Source organism: Anabrus simplex, chromosome 1, assembly GCF_040414725.1.
Source record: "Anabrus simplex isolate iqAnaSimp1 chromosome 1, ASM4041472v1, whole genome shotgun sequence".
NCBI classification, from domain to species: Eukaryota; Metazoa; Arthropoda; class Insecta; order Orthoptera; family Tettigoniidae; genus Anabrus; species Anabrus simplex.
The window spans coordinates 1,375,738,621-1,375,757,010 of record NC_090265.1 but is presented as its reverse complement, the minus strand read 5'-3'; the positions used below and the strand labels follow the sequence as shown (position 1 = coordinate 1,375,757,010).

General features: G+C 39.6%; 1 long non-coding RNA gene across 1 annotated transcript in view; it reads right to left on the bottom strand.

Annotated features, from left to right (window-relative positions):
- Positions 1–18,390, bottom strand: part of LOC137501866 (uncharacterized) — a 129,054-nt gene that overhangs the window by 41,262 nt on the left and 69,402 nt on the right. Inside the window, exon 2 of the long non-coding RNA XR_011018658.1 lies at positions 7,908–7,997. This is a non-coding gene — a long non-coding RNA (uncharacterized lncRNA). The remainder of the gene's footprint in view (positions 1–7,907; positions 7,998–18,390) is intronic.

The window sequence follows — 18,390 nt, the reverse complement described above, 5'->3', positions numbered from 1 at the left end:
CTCACCTAAACTTTTTATTTGACGCCATTTAGGTTACTTGCATGTACATTTCGACGTTCCATTTTGCTCCACCAGGTCGTAGTGAAATAGACCTCTACAGGGCGATCTATGACTGAGTTTTAGTTCATTTTGTCCGGTAAACAAAATATCTTTTACATGCCGATATCGTACGCCATAGTGTGCCGATTGGTCGTTTCTCTGCCCTAAAAATCTGATTACCTCTTCAGAGTTTTTAAACTCACGATCTTGCGATTCAGAGGCCGGCACTTATTATTATTATCATCATCGTCATCAAAAGGATGGCTTGACACAATAAATGAGTGTAAATGTAAACATCAAAAATACCTTTAAAGAGTTATGTCCAGATTTTTACTTTTGATGTCACACTGAGAAGAGCTTCCGAATCATCCTCGAAAGTTCTAAATGGGCAGTTCTCCACGATGTGTGTCATCGTTTATTCTTCTACGCTACAGTCCCAGGATGCACTATCTTTGAGTCTCCAAGTTTGCATCATAAAATCACATAAAGTCATAATAAAAGCCCTTTCGTAACGAGGAAGATAGAAGACTTCAAACTTTTCTCACAGGATCCTTGTTAAAGTAGGCATTATGTGATTTTCAACATTCTCTCCATTTGGTGCTGGCTTTGAGAGTTTTCACTGCTTGTGGATCAGTCCATGGCGGTTTACGTGATTTTAATAGGATCTCTTGTGGATCCCGTAAAACTCTGTACAGGAGTGAGGTTTTGTAGGACTCAGTCAGTTTGAAAAGAATTGCCTTGGATACTTTCCTTATGATCCATGGAAGAACTATATCTGTACAGCCACTGGCGGGTGTTGACCTGACAGAGAAAGTGATGATCCTCACTGCATCATTCAGCTGTACATTACACTTAACTCTACCACTGATCCCCTGATACTAATCTTAGTGGTTTTGCCTCCCACCAACTACGACTTTGACAGTTTAGAGCATACCTGCCAACTTTACAAAACCAAAATTAGGAAAAATCAGGAGATACAATTGATCAAAACTGCTTATTCTATATGTCTTTCGCAATACAGGAGTACTACGGTATATATTATAATACTTCTTGTTTCAAAACCCGACTGTTGCTATACGAGGCTACAAGACTAAAAATTACACACCTCTATTCCCTTACAGGACGTATGTGAGCGAGATGATCGGTCCCTGATAAGCCTTCCGAAAATAGTATGAACTCATGCTTCACACGTGTGAATCAGTCATGCACATAGATGCCATTACTTAGCAAATGCATTACATTTATATACTGCACTACGCGCCCGCGCGATTATGCTAACCGCACTGCTTTTATCAAGTAATAAATTAAAATTCGCCAGAATTGTCTCCAAATGGCTCTTAAAATCTCTAGAAAAGTCAGTAGTCGCTATCTTTTAAATTCTGTTACTAAATTACTAAAGAAAGACTCCAAATCTAGCGACTAGTCTCTAGAATCGACTAGATTGATCTGAACGAACACGAACGTAGCACGCGAGAACGAGAGATTGACAATCGATATACACGTCGCGATATACAGGTTTCAATAAACATAGCACATTCTCACGCATTTCTCGTATTAATAAACGCCGATATTTCGTCTGAAAGTGGCCAGTGAGCGAAGGATTTCCGGCCATTGGCGTACAAAGCTGAAATGGCGGGATTTGAAAACAAATGTTTTTGAAGTTCACCAAAAAATAAGCTAAACTCGGAAGATATAATAGAATAATATGGAGGCGGGAAAACTATCGAAAATCGGGAGTCTCTCGCCTAAATCTGGAAAGTTGGCAGGTATGGTTTAGAGAGATGCCAGGTTCCCGGAATTTTGTCCAGCAGGAGTTATTTAAAGTGCCAGTAAATCTACTGACATAAAGCTGGCGTATTCGAGCATCTTCAGATACCAGCGGACTGAGCTGGGGTCAAAGTCACCAACTCCAGCGCTTCTACAGTCTGAGCCACTGGTTCACGTGATCGGATTGAGAGTGCAGCTGACCGCCTGCTGGACTGAATGTAGGTGAAGTTCAATGGAACCGAGTTGCAGTTCCTCGTGAGAGAGTCGACATTTAGTTACGTCATGGTAGAGCGCATCCCTCCACGTCTCGTTATGCAGATGTGTACGCTCTGTTTTAGCGTCACTTCCGGGAACTAGGAGGATCCAACATAAGAAAACAGCGAATGAACTTTCTCCCGTAGAGAAGAACGTGCGAAATATCTGCCTTTATTTAGAAAGGTGTAGTACGCAGAACCAAGGAGATAAAAGAACCTTACGCTTTCATTTCCGAATTTAACGGCACATTTCAGGGTAAAATTTTTAGTTCTGTTCGCTCTTCTAACTTTCAAGGAGTACTGACTTTACAAATTGTATTCACCCGAGATTGAAGTTTGGTCACAGAATTTTAGCTACAAAAGGCAAAAATTTTCTTTGCTATAACAAACCACAAACAATTCATTAATGTTCGTGGATAATTGGTTAGCATGATGGCTTTTGGTCCAAGGGGCCTCGGATTCGATTGCCCTCCGGATCGAGGATTTGAACCTTCACTGGTTAATTCCTCTAGCTCGGAAACAGTGTGTGTGTGTGTGTGTCGTATTTAACATAAGATTTCATCCTATGAAGCCCCTTCTTCCCTCCACACCGGTGAGAATGTCATCCAGGGGTGTCAACTTATACCAGGCCTGTCCGAAGGGCATACGCCAACATACATCTCATTAATGGTCTTGTTCTGCCAAGATGATTGCTGTCTTACCAAATGATCAACATACCAGTGTATATTTTAAATGATAGGCGCGAGCAACCTTCTCAGTCGTATTACTTGGCTTTCTTGACAAGGCGTGCTGCGTCTTATATGAGATAACTCCTCTTCTGGTCTCCTGAGATTGCGTAAAACCCTTTCTAGCCTTCAGCCCAGAACTGAAATCCTTAGGTAACCGCAAATCGAAAGCGGAGCCCCCGGGTAAAGGATAGATACCATACCTCTACACCACGGGACCGGCTTCCCAGTAACAACAGACGTGGTCTACTGTAAAATTTTATTATTATTATTATTATTATTATTATTATTATTATTATTATTATTATTATTATTATTGACAACTCCAAGGTGTACGTATTGTGTGTCTGCCTCTTACCTGGAGACCACGGGTTCGATTCCCGACTAGTCAAAGGCTTTTAATTCTGAACTGAGGATCGGAATGGACTTTGCTCAGCGTCGTGAGACCAATTGAAAAACTGGCTTATATGAGAGGTGAAAGTGGTGGCGATTATTGCTTTAAGATGAAGTACAACTGGGCAACTATCCTCTCTTAACACTCATCAGAGGGAAAAATCAAAGGGATCCGACAAAATGAATGAATCGTCCAAGGAAAAACAAGGGCGCATATAATTAAATATGATCCAAAGAAGTATAGTACCGTACTATACATTCAATAGTATATTTTCATCGCGAGGATGTCCGGATCAGTGGCTAAATGGTTAGCGTGCTGGCCTTTGGTCCAGAGGGTTCCGGGTTGAATTCCCGGCCGGGTCGAGGATTTTAACGTTCATTGGTTAATTCCGATGGCTCGGAGGCTGTGGGTGTGTGTCGTCTTCATCATTAGCATGTATCATTAGTAGGGTCCCATCTTCATAGACGCGCATGACGCCTATATGGCGTCAACTCGAAAGACCTGCACCAGCCCTCTTCGGAGGCCACACGCTATTATTATTATTATTATTATTATTATTATTATTATTATTATTATTATTATTATTATTATTATCGCGAGGATCTTGAACTTTCCCTTCATAAAATTCTCTGATGCTTAGTGGGCGGTATTTACTGTGTGGTATAGTTTTTGATTTGCTACCATCTGTAATAAATTTCGTGGGAAGGGGCAAAAGTGACAGGTCTTTCTCGATTTGGCAGAGCACTAAACCTACTGAGCATGTTAAGAAGAGACCGTATCAAAATTTGGTTCATTTCAATACACCTGGCACCGAGTGCTGATTTTTTTTGGCAACCACGTCTAACTAAATGGACTTTCTCGTGTTCCCGCATCGTATTTTATACTAGCAGCCAATGTGTTCGATAAGACCTTGCATGTTATTGAAGAACACGCCTTTTGCTCTACAATTAATGAGTGCAAATTGTCAACTCCACCTTGAACAGCCTTTCTAGGAGTTCTGGAGGTTCAGACATTCTTTACTTTCCAAGGTCGGATGACATGAAATATTAAAGTCTCTTTGTCCACACTTGCCAACAGAAATCAATACAAAGCGCATAGATTCATCATGTGGAATATAGAATTAACTAAACGAAAGATCACGCAGTTCTATTCTCAAGCTCGTAATCATTTGGTGGTAAGACGTGCCTAAAATACATTTTAGTAGCGAATCTTCGTTCCTGAAATGCTGATAAAAGCTTGTAACGTCGTATTTTCATTTTTCACGACATGCAAACCATTTTGTAATGTGTTTGCCCATGCAATCCTGAAATGTACCTGGAGTTCTATCAACAGTGTAAATGCTGAAATACTGTATACATCAGTACATACAGTTTAACTATAAGTAATAGGAAAACATGAATGGCAGAAGAAATATTCAGGTATTTTTGCATGATATCCTTCAACAGTGTAATTGATTGATGAACATTACTAAGTTAATTCTGTATATTCGCCACAGAAAATAAAGGCTTTATCTATCTATCTATCTATCTATCTATCTATCTATCTATCTATCTATCTATCTATCTATCTATCTATCTATCTATCTATCTATATTTTCTTTTAATATTCTGTTCCTTTATCAATCTCATTTGTATCTTTTTTTCTATATTATGCTTCAGTCGATATCGAAACACAAATACACAATTTTGTATTGCACTTAATGCATTATTATTATTATTATTATTATTATTATTATTATTATACTAACAGCTCTAAGAAAATGCGATTGTAATTTCACATTAATAATTTCAAGAAACATTATGGTACCTATTTATCAGAACTCAGTGAAATTCAATGTTTTTATTGAAAATACTATAAAACGTTAAGTTACAAATATATAAAAGCAACAAAATGTTCAATGTAAAAATCAAAATTCCAAATTTCTTAAAAGGCTAAGAATCACCCTCCCTCACTATCACCAATATTAGACAAAAGTCACGTAAATTACAGACGAGACCTTCATTTAATCACGACAAATACCACATTTCAAAAGAGAACAGAAAGAATGTCTCTGCAATCGGAAGTCAGTGATCTAACAACAAAACCACAGGTACTGTTCATTATTTCAGGAAAGTATAGATTAAATTTCATAACTTCTTTCCACTGAATACAAGGAGTTCACAAAATAACTTAGGCAGTCAGAATTCGGCTCTGACAATTATGCTTGCGATATTGCTAATGTGCCTCGGGTTAGTTTATTTTGTATAAAATATGTTATCACATACAATTAACTTAACATAAGTCGCATATTGTTATCGTTGTAATACTTTTGTTTCCTTTCCCTTCTGCCTGGCAACACTGAATTCTTGATCGTTGCGTCAAACGTTTAGGTGACTTTCGAGACAGATTCTTAAATCTTAACGATATGTCGATATGTTGTGCTGTTTAAGAGTTGGATTCTAATGCTTAAGTGACTAAGCGTGAACTACTACGCTGTGTTACCATACACAGTTTTCAGTAGAGTGCTAATAGCACTCGCACCTAAATCGTGCGTGTGGCGTCTACACCTGGTAGACGCGTCTTCATAGCACCTCGCATACTTACACATAACTGAATTCATTAGACCTAGTAGTGTCAAGATAATTTCATGTGGCTTTGAGAGGGAAAACTCTTAATTACAAATCTAGATAACTCCAGAGAATGGTAATGAAGTGGAAATAAATAAATTACACTTTCCCTCTGTGGGGAGCGAACGAATTTAATACAATCTATTAAGATATCACGTGAAAGTGTGGGTATCTTTGTAACACTGACTTCGTCACCATAGCAACAACCCATCGTATGGTAATATTCAATTGTTCTAGCTGTCATATTACATTCATGTCAGAAGCCTTCTTCATAGAACATTCTATAACTTGCCTACTAAACGATGTCTATGTATAGGCATATGTAGTTAACGCCATGACGCACTTAACTAGATGATAAAGGCATATTCCGTATAGAACCACCACGCAAAAATGCAACATGCCAAGTATGAAAGGGATCTTGAGAAATACACCGGCGCGCAAATGAATAATCCAACCAACAGTGAACAGAGAAGATGGCGCAGAACCTCTATATACTTCTAAGAGTTGTGTTATTTACGGTCTATCAATATATCAGTGTGATGATCAATTGTCCTTGAGTGATTAAATTAATGATGATTTACAATAAAAAAGAAAACATTAAATAACAAAACCTCTTAGATTAAATACGTTATTAATAAAATAATACTTTTGTCTGGAGCGTGGCATTGTATGGAAGTGAAACATAGACGATAACTAGCTCAGAAAGAAAGAGAATAAAACCTTTTGAGACGTGATGTTACAAAAGAATACTGAAGGTGAGATGGATAGATCGAATCACGAATGAAGAGATACTGAATCGATTTGGTGAGAGAACATTTTGGCGATATTTGACCAGAAGAAGAGATAGAATGATAGGGCACATCTTAATACATCCAGGACTTGTTCAGTTGGTTTTTGAGGGAAGTGCAAGTGGTGGTTGAAAAACAGATTAGATTAGATGTAGGATGTAGTGGATACGTAGAAATGAAAAGATTAGCACAGGACAGGGTGGCATGGAGAATGCATCACCCCACTCTTTGGACTGGTGACCCATTAAACAAAATAATACTGAAGATTTCATGAAATAAATCACATGATATGGAATATTAGAACATACGGAGAATATTTATGGGCTAATGAATGAGAGGTTTTTTTTCATTTGCTTTACGTCACACCGACACAGATAGGTCTTATGGAGACGATGGGACAAGAAAGGCCTGGGAAGGAAGCGGCCGTGGCCTTAATTAAGGTACAGCCCCAGCATTTGCCTGGTGTGAAAATGGGAAACCACGGAAAAGCATCTTCAGGGCTGCCGACAGTGGGGTTCGAACCCACTATCTTCCGGGTGCGAGCTCACAGCTGCGCGCCCCTAACCGCACGGCCAACTCGCACGTTGAATGAGAGAGGTAAGATGTTTCATATATATCGAGCGTCTTCATAAGTTACCTAGAACAACCCTTTCTTTGATAGTGATTCCTTCTTCTTCTTCTTCTTTCCTTTCTTTTTTTTTACAATTTGCTTTACGTCACACCGACACAGGCAGGTGTTATGGCAACGAGCTAGTGATTTAAAGACGATCTAACTCTCATAGGTTCTTGGTGACAATGTGATAGGAATGAGAAATTGGCTAGGAATGAAATGTTCATGGCTTCAATTAACGTACAGTCCTGGTATTTGCCTGATGTGGAAATGAAAAACCACAGAAAACCATTTTCAGGGCTGCTAATTGTGGTGTTCGAACCCCACCATCTCCCGAATACAAGCTTGCATTGTCGCGTTGCGTATCACTCAGCCAAGTCACTCGGTAGGATTAAAATTAATACTACATGTTTGTATATAGCAGTAATGAAATTTACAATCGTTACCATACATTTTTTCAAAAACAATTTTTACAAAAAAAATTCGTCCGACAGTATAACCTGAAAAATGCTCTTTTGGCTAATACATCATGTAGGACTGTTCCTCCATGTATTAAATTTGTGTAGTGTACTGTGTATTTCTTACACGATATTATGCAAGATGAACAATTATACTTTTGGTTTAAGGGGCTTAAAAGTATTATCCACCAACCTTACTTTTAAAGGAATATATCAAATATCACCAAGTTATTCAATTCGACGAAATGACGATTAACTGTACTTACTTGTGAAGAAGTCGGCGTCAAGACGACAGCTATGAGGGCGACCAGCGCAGCCGCTGAGTGCCGTAAGGGCGTCATGGCGCCGAGGAATTCCTGAAACAAAACGGAGAAACGAATTCATTAAGGGAGAGTAATGCATCGTATGAGGATTAACTTCATTAGAATACAATGTAACAATGGTGCTAGTTAAATTAGGGAAATGGATAACAGGCGGTATATTTACACGCAATGCGTATCTCCTGTCTCGAATGTGAATATAACACTGTCAGGACCAACACTTTAATAGCGTGGTGTTCATGTTTCAAACACTTTCATTATGTTTAGTTCGCATTCTCCCTGTATAATTAATGTCCTAGATTATTTGATTTACATACCACTAACTACTTTTACTGTTTTCGGAGACATCGAGGTGCTGGAATTTAGTCCCGCAGGAATTCATTTACGTACCAGTAAATCTACCGACACGAGAATGATGTGTCTGAGCACCTTCAAGTACCACTGGACTGAGTCAGGATCGAACCAACGCAGTTGGGGTCAGAAGACCAGCGCCTCAACCCTCTGAGCCACTCAGTCCGGCTATTCGACATACAATCACCGAACGGTAGATTCTCGGAAACGTATAAAAAAGGGTGTGTTTTTAGCGGTCCACTTCGCAGACGACCGCATTAAATCGCTAGCTATTGCTTTACGTCGCACCGATACAGATTGGTCTGATGGCGACGATGGGACAGGAAAGGGTTAGGAGTGGGAAGAAATGAAATGTCGTATGGCTTTTAGTGCCGGGATATCCCAGGACAAGTTCGGCTCGCCAGGTGCAGGTCTTTCTATTTGACTCCCGTAGGCGACCTGCGCGTCATGATGAGGATGAAATGATGATGAAGACAATACATACACCCAGCCCCCGTGCCAGTGGAATTAACCAATTAAGGTTAAAATCCCCCACCCGGCCGGGAATCGAACCCGGGACCCTCTGAACCGAAGGCCAGTATGCTGACCGTTCAGCCAAAGAGTCAGGAGTGGGAAGGAAATCACGGAAAACCATTTTCAGGGCTGCCGACAGTGTGGTTCGAACCTATTATCTCCCGAATACTGGATACTGGCCGCACTTAAGTGACTGAAACTATCGAGCTCGGTGCATTTTTTGGACTAGGACTAAGTAGCCGTACTGTTTAGGAAATCGAGATCCAAATACCAGCACTGATGGTGACTAACCGGAATGGCATTTGTTCCTATACACAACCAAAGACAATCCTGGAAGAGTAACTTATTTCAAACCCAAAGGCATTTATTTAAATCTCTCAAATAGCTGCAGCTACAATTATCACCGACACCGCAATAACCCAGATTATTGAAGTTTTTACCTACTGTTTTCACGTAATGGAGTGGTGACCAGAGATGACGGTAAATCGTAATAATGATTAATAACTACAATGTTTTTATTAGAACGATGATCTTGATTCCATCTTGACTTCATCTGAACATACTGCAAAGAGACGGAAAGAAACATTATAGGAAAACTCTTTTGAAATAATAGATCAAATTGATGTGTTTCACTGAGCCGGGCTGAGTGGCTTAGGCTGTTAAAGCACTGGCTTTCTGAGACCAAGCTGGCAGATTCGATTCTGGCTCAGTCCAGTGGTATTTGACGGTGCTCAGAAACGTCAGCCCTGTGCCGGTAGATTTACTGGCAAGTAAAAGAACTCATGTGGGACAAAATTCCGACACCTCGGCGTCTCCGAAAACAGTAAAAGTAGTTGGAGGGACCTAAAAACCAATAACATTGTTGTTTAATTCATTTAGATGTTGCATTTAATATACTAGATTCGCTCCGGACTAGAATCTGAGACTAAAAGTTACTCATCAGATTTGCTGCGTTTGAATTCGCAGTGCTATCCAGGAAGTATTGCCAACAGTCAGTTACCAATATACGTGTGATACTGATAATGAAAGGCCGAAGGACAGTATGCACAATATTTCATCCTCACTTTAAGCCATCATCAGAAGCGTTTGGATTGCAAGCAAGCGAGGGTTCAGAATTACACGAATGTTGATAGCAACAGGAATTGAAGTTTTAGGTGAAATCTGAACCATTTGAATTTTCATTTGAAAACTTTACATGCACTGGTCCTGTCTAGCCGTGGTTAAAATTCAGTGAAAGAATCTTTTGTCTGATTCGGTTTCTATAAGGAACAAAAAAGGAAAAATAAGTAGAAGGGGTATTAATTAGAACGAAGTATTGAATTCGATTAACAGATGTTGTGTATAGTGTAATAGACGAGGGAAAGTTTTCTTGCAGTATGCTTGTTCTACTTCCAGCGATTTGCTTTATACTTGAATATTAATTCTGCATAATAAATATTTACTCTTTCTCTTTTAACATCTTTGTATGTAATATAACGAAATTTTATGAAAGTCACTTGAACAATAACAACTGCCATTAATCTATAGAACAGAGATTCGAAGCCGCTCTGAAAGTCAAGAGACCATAACGAAGAGTCAATTCGATATTCTTATTATATACTAAATAGGAAATTAACTTTAATCATCCTGTAAGAAATTCTTTGCAAGATGAGAAATTAAAACACTATAATGTTTATAGTGTACTTTCTCCAACGCTCTACTACTCACCTCTAAAATCTACAGAAAGTGAAATATTCGACAGCTAAGTCCCCATCTGTGGTTAATGATTCAGTGAAGCCAGATCTCACTTTCCCCTTTACGCCAAGTTTACGCCTCCGCCTGTGTAAAGGCGCGGATAATCAACCTTCTGATATGACTAATTGTAACGTTGGATCTTCACCAGACTTCAATGAACTTTGGTCGTAGCTGTTAAGTACTGTACCTTGATGTGCGAACAACAATAACATTGCCTATGGTAATGATCTGCTTAGTAGATGCCATAGAAACTATCCAATTGTACATCGTTCTGGATTCTGAGTGGCTATCCCTAGTCTCTAGGATATTACTGAACTATGCATAATTCCTGAGTGTAACACGAACGTATGATATCAGCCTCGAGTACTCGTTTTTAAGAAAGTTTATAGCAATCTGATCGTGTGTATGAAGTCGAGCTAGGTTGGAATACTGTACGTGTACCGAAACTTAAAATAAGATCCTATTTCAGAATGTTCCAGATGTGAAGAAAAAAATCAATTTACATTAGGAGTCACGGAATATTAGGGATATAATCATTCAATATTCTCTATACTCGACCACCTGGTTCTGATTTCTGAAGTTGTAGGCTGAGTGAATCCCGAGAGCATGTGCATCTCCGGTATTCGTAGTGTCATTTCTTACTTCTTCGATTTCCGAACTCATGTATTTCCAGGTGCTTCAAGCGCACCTATAATAACTCGGATTGGCAATCCCAACTTTTCTGTTGTGAGTTAGAAAAATCCAGCATTTGGTTGAACAAGCGAAGTCGTCTCAGTACAGACCACAGAGGCTACTGAAAGGGTGTAACTATTCGTAACCTCGATACTGAGTAAGACAGAGATTTTAGTTCTTTGTATTTAGTGGAAACGTACTTGGAAAACTATAAATTTAATTTCTACCTATCAATAATAATAATAATAATAATAATAATAATAATAATTTAACGTCCTTTAAATTCTATCTATTCTACGCCCCAATGACAGAATTTCGTCCTGAAAAACAAACGTTTAATGTACCGGAAAATCTAATGATACGCCTCTTTATCACTTAAACATACTTAAATGCCAACCAAATATGCCTCGATTCGATCCTGGAATCTTGCGCATTGGAGACAAGCAACTAACCAACCGCGCTATGCTATCGATTATTCATTCTAAGAGACATCTTATAAATAGGAATGAACTGAAAATGTGGAAGAGATGGATCCTCGAGCACAAATTCTGTCAGTTTTCTAGGCGGGCAAGAGGGCCATTTCCCCAGAGCAACCATCCTTCTGAAGCCTCAACTCATGATAGAACGGCTGTGCTTAGCTCTTCTCTCCCTTAATATGACGAGAGAGAGATTTCTTTCGAAGTAGTTGTTGAATGATGATATTTTGTGGTAAGAGCTTAGGACATCAACGTTAACAGCACCGTGTACTTATGGCATGTGTGAAGTTGTGTCAGTTAACTTGCGTCAATATTGTGCCCGTATTTAAAAATATATATTTTGACTTTAGGTCTTATCAATCATGCAACCAGCTAAAAGTTTGTATTTTTCTTGTTATTAATTATGATGCACACAAACACCCAACTACCGAGCCAGAGAAATTAACCAGACGAAGTGAAATTCCCGATCCGGCCGGTAATAGAACCCTGGCCCCACCTCAGAACCGAAGACCACTACGCTGGCCATTCAGCCAAGGAGCTTGACGAATATCCATACTGGTATAGGCCTATTTTGGGAGATGGTGATGATGATGATGCTAGTTGTTTAAAAGGGTCATCGGCCCCTTTAAATGAGAGAAGGAAGGTAGCACTCACCGTGATCATTCCAGCATAAAATTTAAATTATCTCATGAACAACGTGAAGTAGGGGTTTTATTGTATTTGGAAGTGCCAGTTTGCAATTGATATCAGTTCTGTGATGATAGCAAAAAACAAGAAAAATTTCCTCCCAACTGGATATGATCGGGCAATACGTAAACGAGGCAATTTCCAGTGATGAAAGCTTGGATATCGTGGAAGAAGTTGGGATTCCTTTTCAGAAACTTCTTGAATTTGGTCCTGAAGACTTTTCCCATATCTCCACAGTTATTTCATTCAGGCAAGCTTCTGTACCTTCTCTAGTAGTAGCCCTCTGGCCTCAGCAATAACATGATGCATAGCAGTGTAACAAAATATCACCACTCTAAATAAAACACAACCACCTTCCAACACCACCGAAGAAGAAAACTCAGCGCTACGTGACGGTTTCTCTATTTTGCTGTCTGCTTCGACGATCGTAAATGGCCTGTTACTTTCTGCTCACCAACCGGATATATCGACGGAATATAAAATAACGTTTAAATAAATTTAAGAAATAACATTTCAGGTGATTAAATAGTCATTTATCGCAAAAAAGCTGCTAATGGCCAAATTAGGCAAAACGCTTTTCACCCAAAATGGATTTTAATTTTACACTGCATGTCTTGCAGTTACAATTATAAACAGATATTTTAGGGTAACCTCAGGAAGTAATTACAATCAGAGCACAACTAGCAATGCTCATAGGGCGAGTCGAGCTGTAACAGCATTTTCTGGGCGAGTGAGTAAAGCACTGGCAAACTACTTCACTCATCTTCATACCTTGTACGCCTCGTTATAGCATAGCCAGCCGTTCTTGTAGTTTTCCTATAACCACATAAACATCGGCAGTGCTGTGTAATGATCTACCAACTTCCAGGAATGAAAACTTTATAGACACGTAAAGTTCGACAGTGAGAACAAGACAGTGGACCGAGATCTTTCGGAACGTTCTTGTATGTGGATAGGGATAATTTACGTATCGTCTCAAAACTCACGAGTCTCAAAATTCACGAGTCTCAAAACTCACGAGCAGGGCCAGTTCTTCTTTGAATGGATAAATGTCCACCCTATTAGTGATAGGATAATGGAATACTTTTAATAATCGAATAACTTCCATCCGATTATTTAAATAATCGAATGAATAATCAATTTAAATATTCGAATGAGTTTCAAATATCATTTAGTTATATCGCACAGAATAATCGGATGCGTCATGAATACTTTTTTTTTTACTCGGCGAGTTGACCGTGCAGTTAGGGGCGCGCAAAAGTGAACTCGCATCCGGGAGATAGTGTGTTCGAACCCCACTGTCGGCAACCCCGAAGATGGTTCCCTATTTTCACAACAGGTAAATGCTGGGACTGTGCCTTAATTGAGGCCACGGCCGCTTCCTTCCCATTCCTAGGCCTTTCCTGTCCCACTGTCGCCATAAGACCTAGGCCTATTTGTGTTGGTAAAGCAAATAGCAAAATAATAATAATAATAATAATAATAATAATAATAATAATAATAATAATAATAATACACCTTGGTCTCTCATTCACCAGCCATTATTTTTCCCCAGTGGGTTGGGGTGGCAGAATCACATCCACAGTATCTCCTGCCTGTCGTAAGGGGAAGCGTGAGTCACCGCGCACCTCATCCCTCCTGCTGTCCGGAGTCGTGAATTTTGAGACTCATTAGAATGTTTACTTTAGCTACCAGTTTGTAGTCGTGAGTTTTGATACTATTTGTAACTAATTTTAGCCCGTGAGTTTTGAAACTCGTGAGTTTTGAGACGTAACCATAATGTATATGGATAGTTCCATATCTAAACTGTACATTACCCCCTAAGCTCTATTCAGTCACTTGGTTCGGTACATGTTAGTAAAGAGCGTGGAAGTGAGAATTACAATAATAAGTAACATGACTTACGCCATCATTTCAAAAGATAGAATCTATTGCCTCACGAACGGAAAGGCTGGTTAGCGCGGGTTGGAAACATAACCCTCTTGATAGGTATCCAGTACAAGAAAGAGCAATGTCTTCACGCCGGTGTTGTCATCCCCTCTGACATCATGCACTTCAAACACAATGGTTGACAGTGGTCCTGGAAACAAGGCAGTAATGTACCTTAAGCAAGAGTTATCATGGTTTGCTACAAGGCTGCTATTCATTACACAGTGAAGACTGTACCTCTTTCCTCAAAGGTTTCATAATGGTTACTTCTGCAGTGAGGAATAAAGACTAGGGAGCACATTGACAGCTTCATCCAGTCTGTGTATATATTCCTTAACCCTTGGTAAAAAAAAAAGACAGCAAAATAAGCTAGACTTTTGCAACTGCTGTTGATCTAAAGGTCCGAGGTTCGAATACCAAAGCCGACTGCAAACTGTTCATGCTCATGCCAGAAAATACTTATTCAAGTCCAGGACACCATTCAATCATGGCAAATGTTGGTATACAAGTGATTTTACGTGTAATTTACCTTCTTTCATCTCTACTGAATTTCAACACAAGTATGTGGTGGCATTTTGCGTTTTGGAGCAAAGGAGCGTCAATCATGCTACATATGAAATATTTAGTATCCTAGAACAGTAAAAAAGCAAGATAGGGCAACTAAAACCTAACTCAAAAGATAACGCTCTTCTGTCCTTAACAACTGAATATGCCATATAACGATCAAATATTGAGAGATCTGAGTACTCTTTTTGCCTATTCCTTTAAAAATAACCTTGAAATTAGTGAGGATAAAGAACTTGAGAAGACGGTTTGAACTCAAGGGCAGCGAACCGCATGAGACCTAACAAGTTAATTTAAAGTGAAGGGTTGATGCTTATCGTTTACCAACGTGGTATTGTGGTCTGGAGGGACATACAAATGCAGGTTTCGAGAGGAATGAAGCACGGTATTCAATTACTACAGCTCAGTAAGACGAGGCACGAGAAACTTGATCCCATTGACCTAGTTAAGCTCTAGGAGTTCAAAGAGTGCACCGGTACTTCAAAACCAATAAAAGCTGCAAGATGATCACACAATAAAATGAAGCAGGACAGTAAACACAAAGTTCCTTACGTGCTCACCAATTATCTTCAAAATTGCGGGATCGAATTCCGGCAATTCCGAGAATGTGACGTGTTACTTCTCTTGACATTAATATCCTTGGTTTTATAGCTCCCATAGGGTACTGGTGTGATATCCTTCAAGTAACAGAGATTTTGGGAAATAATACTTTAATATGACTAATGACAAAGCAGAGTTTGTGCCCCTTATTCTATGCAATGCAGGATCTATAATATTTGGGCTCACCTGCCAAAATTAATAAATGGCTCTATACACTGGAATATTTTTTTCTGTGATGTAAAATAATGGAAATATCAAATAACTTATTTTAATTTCTTCTTAGTATTCCCCGAAACATCAGAGAAAATTACAAATGCGTATCTACAACAATAACCATTTCAGTAAATATTATGCATCAACTAAAAAATGAAACCCACCTCTGCAGACTTTGATTTCTGAATCCTACAATAGTCTTTTACGTTTCTTAGCTGATCTACGTATTTCATAATGCTGTACATAGCTGCACTCTTTCTTATAACAAATACTATATGAAACTGCATGGAAGAGGAATAAAAAATCATACTCCACAATATGGAAAGTTTGCCTCAGATCCAGAATGGCCAACATACTGTACTGTATATCCTGATGTCCAGGAACAAATCAAAACTATCTCAAAACAATCCAAATGAACTCCACAATTACCAGCCTACTATCTGCCGTCCGAAAAAATGCTAAAAATTAGCAAACATAAAAGAATCGAAGGTAGTTTGTAAAGTGTTCAGTGCAATTAAACGCAGAATGTTTATAGGACATGCCAGGTTTGAATAGATTTTACTACGGGTCACATTTTCATAAGTTATTCCTGTGAATCGCACGTAAACAGTTTCCGTTAGGGCACCCTTTTAGGGAACTGATGGTATGAATACGATTTGGCACATTGGAACTCACGATCAGTGACAGTCAGGTACTGCAGTTTATCTCGGTTATTTTCTGTATTAACATTTATATTAAAAATTACTTCGTACAGTTTGCATATTTGCTGGGAGATCTTTAGAAGATAGGTCCAGCAGCGAATGTTGTTGCTTCCTTAGCACCACCCAGGGGTCACGTGTAGGGCTTTTTATGGTTTAACCTATGGACGTGGTTTGATTTTCTAGAGGCCAATACAGAGGCTCTAGAATGGATAACAACTTTGGACATTAAAATATAATGTACTTGCTTTCCTGTTTCTGTACATATATGTCATAAGATAAATAAATAAATAAATAAATAATAAATAAATAAATAAATAAATAAATAAATAAATAAATAAATAAATAAATAAATAGAAGCCTCCGTGGCTCAGGCGGCAGCACGCCGGTCTCTCACCGCTGGGTTCCGTGGTTCAAGTCCCGGTCACTCCATGTGAGATTTGTGCTGGACAAAGCGGAGACGGGACAGGTTTTTCTCCGGGCACTCCGGTTTTCCCTGTCATCTTTCATTCCAGCAGCACTCTCCAATCTCATTTCATTTCATTAATCATTCATTAATCACTGCCCCAGAGGAGTGTGACAGGCCTCGGCAGCCGGCACAATTCCCATCCTCGCCGCTAGTAGGGGACTTCATTCATTCCATTCCTGACCCGGTCAAATGACTGGAATAGGTTGTGGATTTTCATTTTCATTTTTTTTCAAATAAATAAATAAATAAATAAATAAATAAATAAATAAATAAATAAAATATTAAAAATTAAACAATGTACAACTTCAAAACGGAGTCCTCTTTAACAACCATTGAAAAAAAACAATGAAACAAATGACGAACGAGGAGCATAGACTGTCTTCTATTCGTCTGAGACTTGTCGGTAATGTTTCAGTAAAACCAATGAAAGTATGGGTGGCATGGAAACGAAATATTCGAACAACGCCCAACCTACCATGGAAGGCACTGTAAAATGGGGCGACTGAAACTGGTCGGACGAGCAGAGGGGGACTGGGAGCTGGTAACGGGACTGGCCAAACGCATGCCAGCGAGCAGGTCAGCATTCCTTAGTTCGGGAGCACAGCAGAGCTCCGGGCGACTTGATCGATCCATTCATTAATTGATGGAACAATGTTTGGGAAACATTCAACATTAACGGTTTAACATACAGAACACTGCTTTGGTAGCAGGAAGTACTAAGAACCTTCATTACTCATTGTTTCGCAACACGTTACGTGCACGATCACACTGTCCTAATTCGGAATTTTTGATCATTTAAAGTACACTTTTATGTCTCAAAATCCATTCCTCTAATCTATGTAGTCAAAAGCATTATATCACTATGAAAGAGAGGCAACAACAATTAATCAAGGAATCTATTTCCCTCGTCCGCCTCTGTGGTGTAGTGGTTAGCGTGATTAGCTGCCACCCCCGGAGGCCCGGGTTCGATTCCCGGCTCTGCCACGAAATTTGAAAAGTGGTACGAGGGCTGGAACGGGGTCCACTCAGCCTCGGGAGGTCAACTGAGTAGAGGTGGGTTCGATTCCCGCCTCAGCCATCCTGGAAGTGGTTTTCCGTGGTTTCCCACTTCTCCTCCAGGCGAATGCCGGGATGGTACCTAACTTAAGGCCACGGCCGCTTCCTTCCTTCTTCCTTGCCTATCCCTTCCAATCTTCCCATCCCTCCACAAGGCCCCTGTTCAGCATAGCAGGTGAGGCCGCCTGCCGAGGTACTGGTCATACTCCCCAGTTGTATCCCCCGACCAAGAGTCTGAAGCTCCAAGACACTGCCCTTGAGGCGGTAGAGGTGGGATCCCTCGCTAAGTCCGAGGGAAAAACCGAACCTGGAGGGTAAACAGATGATGATGATGATCTATTTCCCTCACTATACTACCATCCTAGCCGGTGGAGACATCTTCTTCTTCTTCTTATTATTATTATTATTATTATTACTTTTTTACAATTTGCTTTACGTCGCACCGACACAGATAGGTCTTATGGCGA